Consider the following 5,625-nt stretch of genomic DNA (forward strand, 5'->3'; position numbering starts at 1 on the left):
GAATAACAGCAACTTCCTACCTCTTCCTCAAATTCTCTGCTTTAGTGAATTCCACAACCTGAAAATAATAACTTTCTTCTCTTTTTTTTCCCTAGCCTTTTCAGACTTTTCCCTTTATATTTGTAAATAACATACTTTGACTGCTATTTCTTGAGTTTTCAAACAGATGTTATCTATAGATTTCCTGTTTTCTTTTTTAAAAATTGTGTAATATAATATATATATATAGAAAAGATCATAAGACATGCATACTTAGAGTAATAATTATAAACATTTAGTAATATGTGAAGTATGTTGTATCATGTCTTACGTAATTCATGAAATATGTAATGTGTGTATATATGCTATATGCAACTTATATATGTAATATATTATTCCTTTATTTTTTGTCATCTGTGTATGCATCCCTGTAAAATGTAGCTTGGTTTTGCCAAATTTTGAACTTAATGGAATCAAACTGTAGTTCAGTAGTTCTCAACAAGGGGTGGTTTTGAACCCCTGCCCCTGAGGACATTTGATAAATGTCTGGAGTCATTTTGGTTGTCACAACTCAGGGGAGATGCTACTGGTATCTAGTAGGTTGGGCTAGGGTGCTGCTAAACCCCCTAAAATGCACAGGACAGCCTCTATAGTATAGAATTTTCTGGCCCAAACTGTCAACATGGTGAGGCTGAGAAACCTGTGTAGAGCGTTCCTTTGCATAGATATAGCACAATGTTTAACTATTCAAATTGTCACAAACGGAATTTGAGTTTTTTCATTTTTGTTGGAAACAAACAATACTTCTATGGACATTCTGTTCCCTGTATCCTGGCCACATAAGCAGTTTCTCTACAAGTAGAAATTTTGGTCATAAGCCAAGAATATCACTAACTTTCCTATATCAGTCCCAGTTGTCTTCCAAGGTGTTAGATTTTCATCATTAAAAAATGAAGATTTAGCTTTCTTACAGCATAACCATTGTGTACGCATTCTTTTCCTTTCTCTTCCAGTTTATTTATTTCACAATTTTGGTTAAAACAACCTTCTATGTTTATTTTGACAAAGGCAGATTTGCTTATGTCCAAGTCATGTAGCTATGGTTGTATATCTTTTCTCTCTACAAAAACAAAATTGCAGAAAGATTAATAATTATCTAATTACTTTTGTTTGCTTTTACTTTCTATGTAACTGTCATTCACTAACCCAAGACACTTTCACGGATCTACCAAATCCTATAAATATGGTCAAATATAACATGCAATCTCTCTATTCTCTAATCTGTTCTTTTTTCTTTTCTTGGAAATATCCTTCCTTTGCTCTTCTGTTCCTAATCAGGATGGTTGTATTGTAGACAGGTTAAATAGTATTTGTTCCACCTCCGTCATCTTAGGAATCATTTTGGAGTCTTTCCTGTTTTGGATTCACCTGTTTCCTGCATTCCTTAATGTCCTTCCTTAGTTTAACTAAGCACAGTTTGGTAGAGTAACTTTACATTCTACTCTTCCTCAACTGGCCTTTGAAATCCATTTGTTGTATTTCATTTCTCTTAACGTATTTTCAATTTCCAAGAGTACTTTCTCAATCTTTAAATGTTGGCTTTGTTTGTACAGTATCCTGCTTTGATTTCTTGTTTCTTATTGGTCAGGGAAAATTAATCATCATTTTGTTGAATTTATTCTTGTGCTTCCTGGGCTTTCCCTGTTTCCTCAGTCTCTCCACTGTTCTTGTGTGTTTGTTTGTTTCAGGTTCTGTCTTTCACTTCAGGGGTTTTCCTAAAATGTCTACTGGTATTTGCCTGGTCATTCATATTTAAAGGTGTGGTACTAAGAGGCGAATTAGAAATTTTGTGTATATGGGCAAAATGGAACAAACATATGCCCTATTTCGGTAAAAGCCCTCTTCACCCCCAATATTGATATCTGTAGATATTTTTCTCTTGAACTGATTATTTCCTGAGAACAAAATGTTCAATCTCTTGCCTGGGATGTATAAGGCTGTCAGTCACTCTTCTGGTTAGCTTGTGTCGGTTGAGGGCTGAAGCTGTCACTGTCTAGGAGGCAGGTTTTTGCTAAATCCTTTTGATTCCAGTAAGAGGTGTCATTTCCATCTGCAGCTGTTCTTGTTCTGACCAAGTCCATGAATAATCTGGCACAATCTCTCCAGAAAATAGTCACATGTCATTTAGCTGACTAGGGAACAGTCACCTGTTACAGAGCTAGAGGTGGGCGCTAGAGCCTGATCTCTTAGACTTTTAATCAGTTCTTTGGATTTTTGGCCTCACTTTAATCTCTTGCCTTCAAAGGTACCTGCTGTCTCCAATTCCTGAGTCACTTCTGGGCTGTGAAACATGTCTCCCTGCCTCCCTGGCAGACATTTAGTAGAGAAAGCTGAAATCTGAATAATTGCCCCTCTTCTGTCTGGTTCTCAACTTGCACAATTTTGTGAACATTTCTAGTCATCAGGTGTCTGCTCTTTCACCTCTGATCTTGTACATTTACACTTTTTATGTTTATTTTTTCTCTCATTTCTATAGTTTTAGAAGTAGAATGAAGAAGAAAGTGTGTATGTTTAATGTAGTATCTTTAACCAAAAGCTTAATCCCTCTCTATTGCTAAGGTGAATGATACATGATATGTATAAAACACATATTAATGAATAGGAGATGAGACGTATTGTCACCATGTTTATCACACACACATGCACACACACTGCTCTAGATGAGGTTGCAGATGATTCGGGAATAGCCAGGAGTTCTCGTTGGCCTCTGCCTTGCAGCCTGCTCCTTTCCTTTCCATCACCTTCTCATTGACTTTTGTGTCATCAGTCTTCTTCGTTCTTTGCAGTCTCTTTTGAATTTCTCTTCGCTGCCCATTCTTGTGCTTGTGACTCCCATTATTTTATTCTCTATCTCTTCTTTGCTTTTTTTCCCTACTTTTTCTGATTCACTCTGAGCATTTCTATTCATCCCTCTTTTAAAGTATCATCTGTAAACCACGATAAACAAAGTTCTGTCTTTAACCCAGATACACCTCCTAAGATTCTCCATGGATGGTCCATTGTACCTTAGGCTCATTAGATTCAAAACAGAATGCATTCCATCCCAGAACTCTTTTTTTCTCCTCCAAGTTAATTGCTGTCTTTCTTTTCCCTTAATATTGTTTCCCTAACTCAGGGGTCACCAAATTATTTTCTGTAAAGGCCAGATAGTAAATATTTTATTCTTTGTGAGCCATACGGTTTCTGTCACAGCTGCTTAATTGTGCTGTTGTCATAAAAAGCAACTACAGTCAGTATATAAACAAATGGTGTGACTGTTCTCCAAACTTCATTTACAAAAGCAGGCCAGTAGGTGTGATTTGGCCTTTGGGCCATAGTCTGCTGATTCCTGATTAGGTTAATGGTCATTCTAGCAGAAACCTCTTAGTTGAGCCTTACCGTCCACATTGGTCTGGTCAGGACCTCTCATGACTCTTTCCTCTGACCTGCCTGCTTCTATGGTCTCCATGCACTTTCCTCTCTCAGACCCTCATCTCCTTCATCCATCCATTGCAGCAGCATTTATCCAGTCTCATTGCTTTCTGGCTGGTGGTCCTCTAATCCATGCTCCACACTGCTTCCAGAGCTGTCTTTTAAAAACAGAATTTACACTGTTACTTCTTATTTAAAATACTCCGTGCTTTGCAACTATCTACACTGCAGGGCTTCCCCAATTTTAGGTGCCAAGAGCTACTTGAAGTCTGTGTTAAGTTAAATACTTCTGGGCCCCACCCCAGAGGTTCTGATTAAATGAACCAGAGTTGGAGGCCAGGAGTCCGCACCTTAAACAAACACCGCGGCTGAGTCTGCAGTATGCAGTCTTCAGACATTTGAGGGACGTTGGCCGTAGGAAAGGGCCAACTCTACTTCTACTGCCTGGAACTCAAGGCCCCCCTGAATTGCCTTTCTCCCCAGCCCACTCTCACAACCTCCCTCAGCAAGCTGGGGTTCAGCCCTTTTCTTGAACTGGCCATGCTGGTTCACCCCTTTCAGTTTTCCCACAAAGTAGTCATTTTGCCAGTAATGCCATGAACTCTGTCCGTCTAGCAAACTTCCTTTAAGGCTCAAGTACCAACTCCTCTGATGAGTTTCCCTAAACTCCTAAACTCTTCCTGTGTGCATATCTATATTCCAATACCTGTATCATATCAGCCACTTTTCTTTGTCTATATCCCGTTAGATTGTGAGTTTTTGGAGGACAAGGATTGTGTCTTCGTCATTTGTGTATACCTTTATTTTAGAGGGTACACTGAAATTATATAGCAAGTACTAAAATTTTATTGATTCAATATAAGAATTAGGCTGGGAATATCAGTATCTATATTTTACAGATAATTAAACTGAGGTTCTGATATGTTAACTGATTTGTTTGAGATCAACCATATTGACAAAACAATCAAGAATATCACTTATTTTTTACTTTGAGTGCTTTTCCCATTACACATGCTGCCTTCCTAACATGACGGGGTTATTCCCTGTGCTCAAGCGAGCTTGGATCCTGGAAGCGTCCAGTGGGACTTTCCAATTTCGGTATATTCATTTGATCTGTTGATTGTCTAATGTCATTTCTGACGCTGATTAATGACTGGAAGCATGTCTTTCCAGAGTCCTTGCTGTTCACAAGCTTGGCCTCAGTGCTATTTGGATTTCTGGAAATTCCCATCTTAGGGCTGCCACATCTTTTGGTTTTCTTCCAAGAATCTAAACTGCATATATTCTGACTATTCTTACAATAATGAATTGTGAAGGCATTATTATTATTGTTGTAACTTGACAACTAACTGCTCAAGAGAAGGTAGGATCTTTTTGGTGACCACCTAACAAGAGTACTGCCTATGTTTTCCTTTACTGTACTTCTCACAAGGCCCCTGGAAGTCGTAACACCTGTATCTCAAAATGCCCTGCTGATATTAGGCAGCTGAAATCAGCAGAGGTCAAGGACAACTAATAGAGATCTCTGGGACATAAGGTTGAGTTTAACATAATTATATGGAAAAAGAATAAATGCTAAAAATTCTTGATTAATTTTGTTTAGGAAAGAAAGGGATTATGTGCAAAGAGTTGCAGACCTGTGAACTTCAAGAACAGCCAGTGTTCAATTATTCAATTCTCATTTCATTTGTCTTGTATTAAATTTTGTTGTCACTTCTGTCTCCTATCTAGCAGGAACCTTGCATTTTATTAATTTCATCCCACCTTGCACATAGTTAACACTCAAAAGAAGTTTGCGAAATGAATCAGTAATCCCAAAAGCTCATTTCAACCTTTCACCTTTGACCCATAGTACAATAATGATTAAGCAGTGAACTGTTCCAAAGGCAAGCAACCAGAGGTAGAAAGGCTTGAGGGGCCATTGGAAACTATCAATCAGATAATCTACCTTGGAAAGTTCAATGTCTCTCTATGTATCTGGTTACTCGCAACAGTAAAATATAACTACAGGGTAACCTGGAGATCAGAAACTTGGCATTTTAATTCAAGAACTTTCATATTTCCTTGTTAACTGTATGCTTAACATAAACAATCCACTTGCAACATTTGTATTTCCTATAAACACTCAATTATTTAGTATTTAATGAATTGTTGCCCACAGAGTGAAAAGTAAGC

This window comes from Manis pentadactyla, chromosome 17 (assembly GCF_030020395.1).
Source record: "Manis pentadactyla isolate mManPen7 chromosome 17, mManPen7.hap1, whole genome shotgun sequence".
NCBI classification, from domain to species: domain Eukaryota; kingdom Metazoa; phylum Chordata; class Mammalia; order Pholidota; family Manidae; genus Manis; species Manis pentadactyla.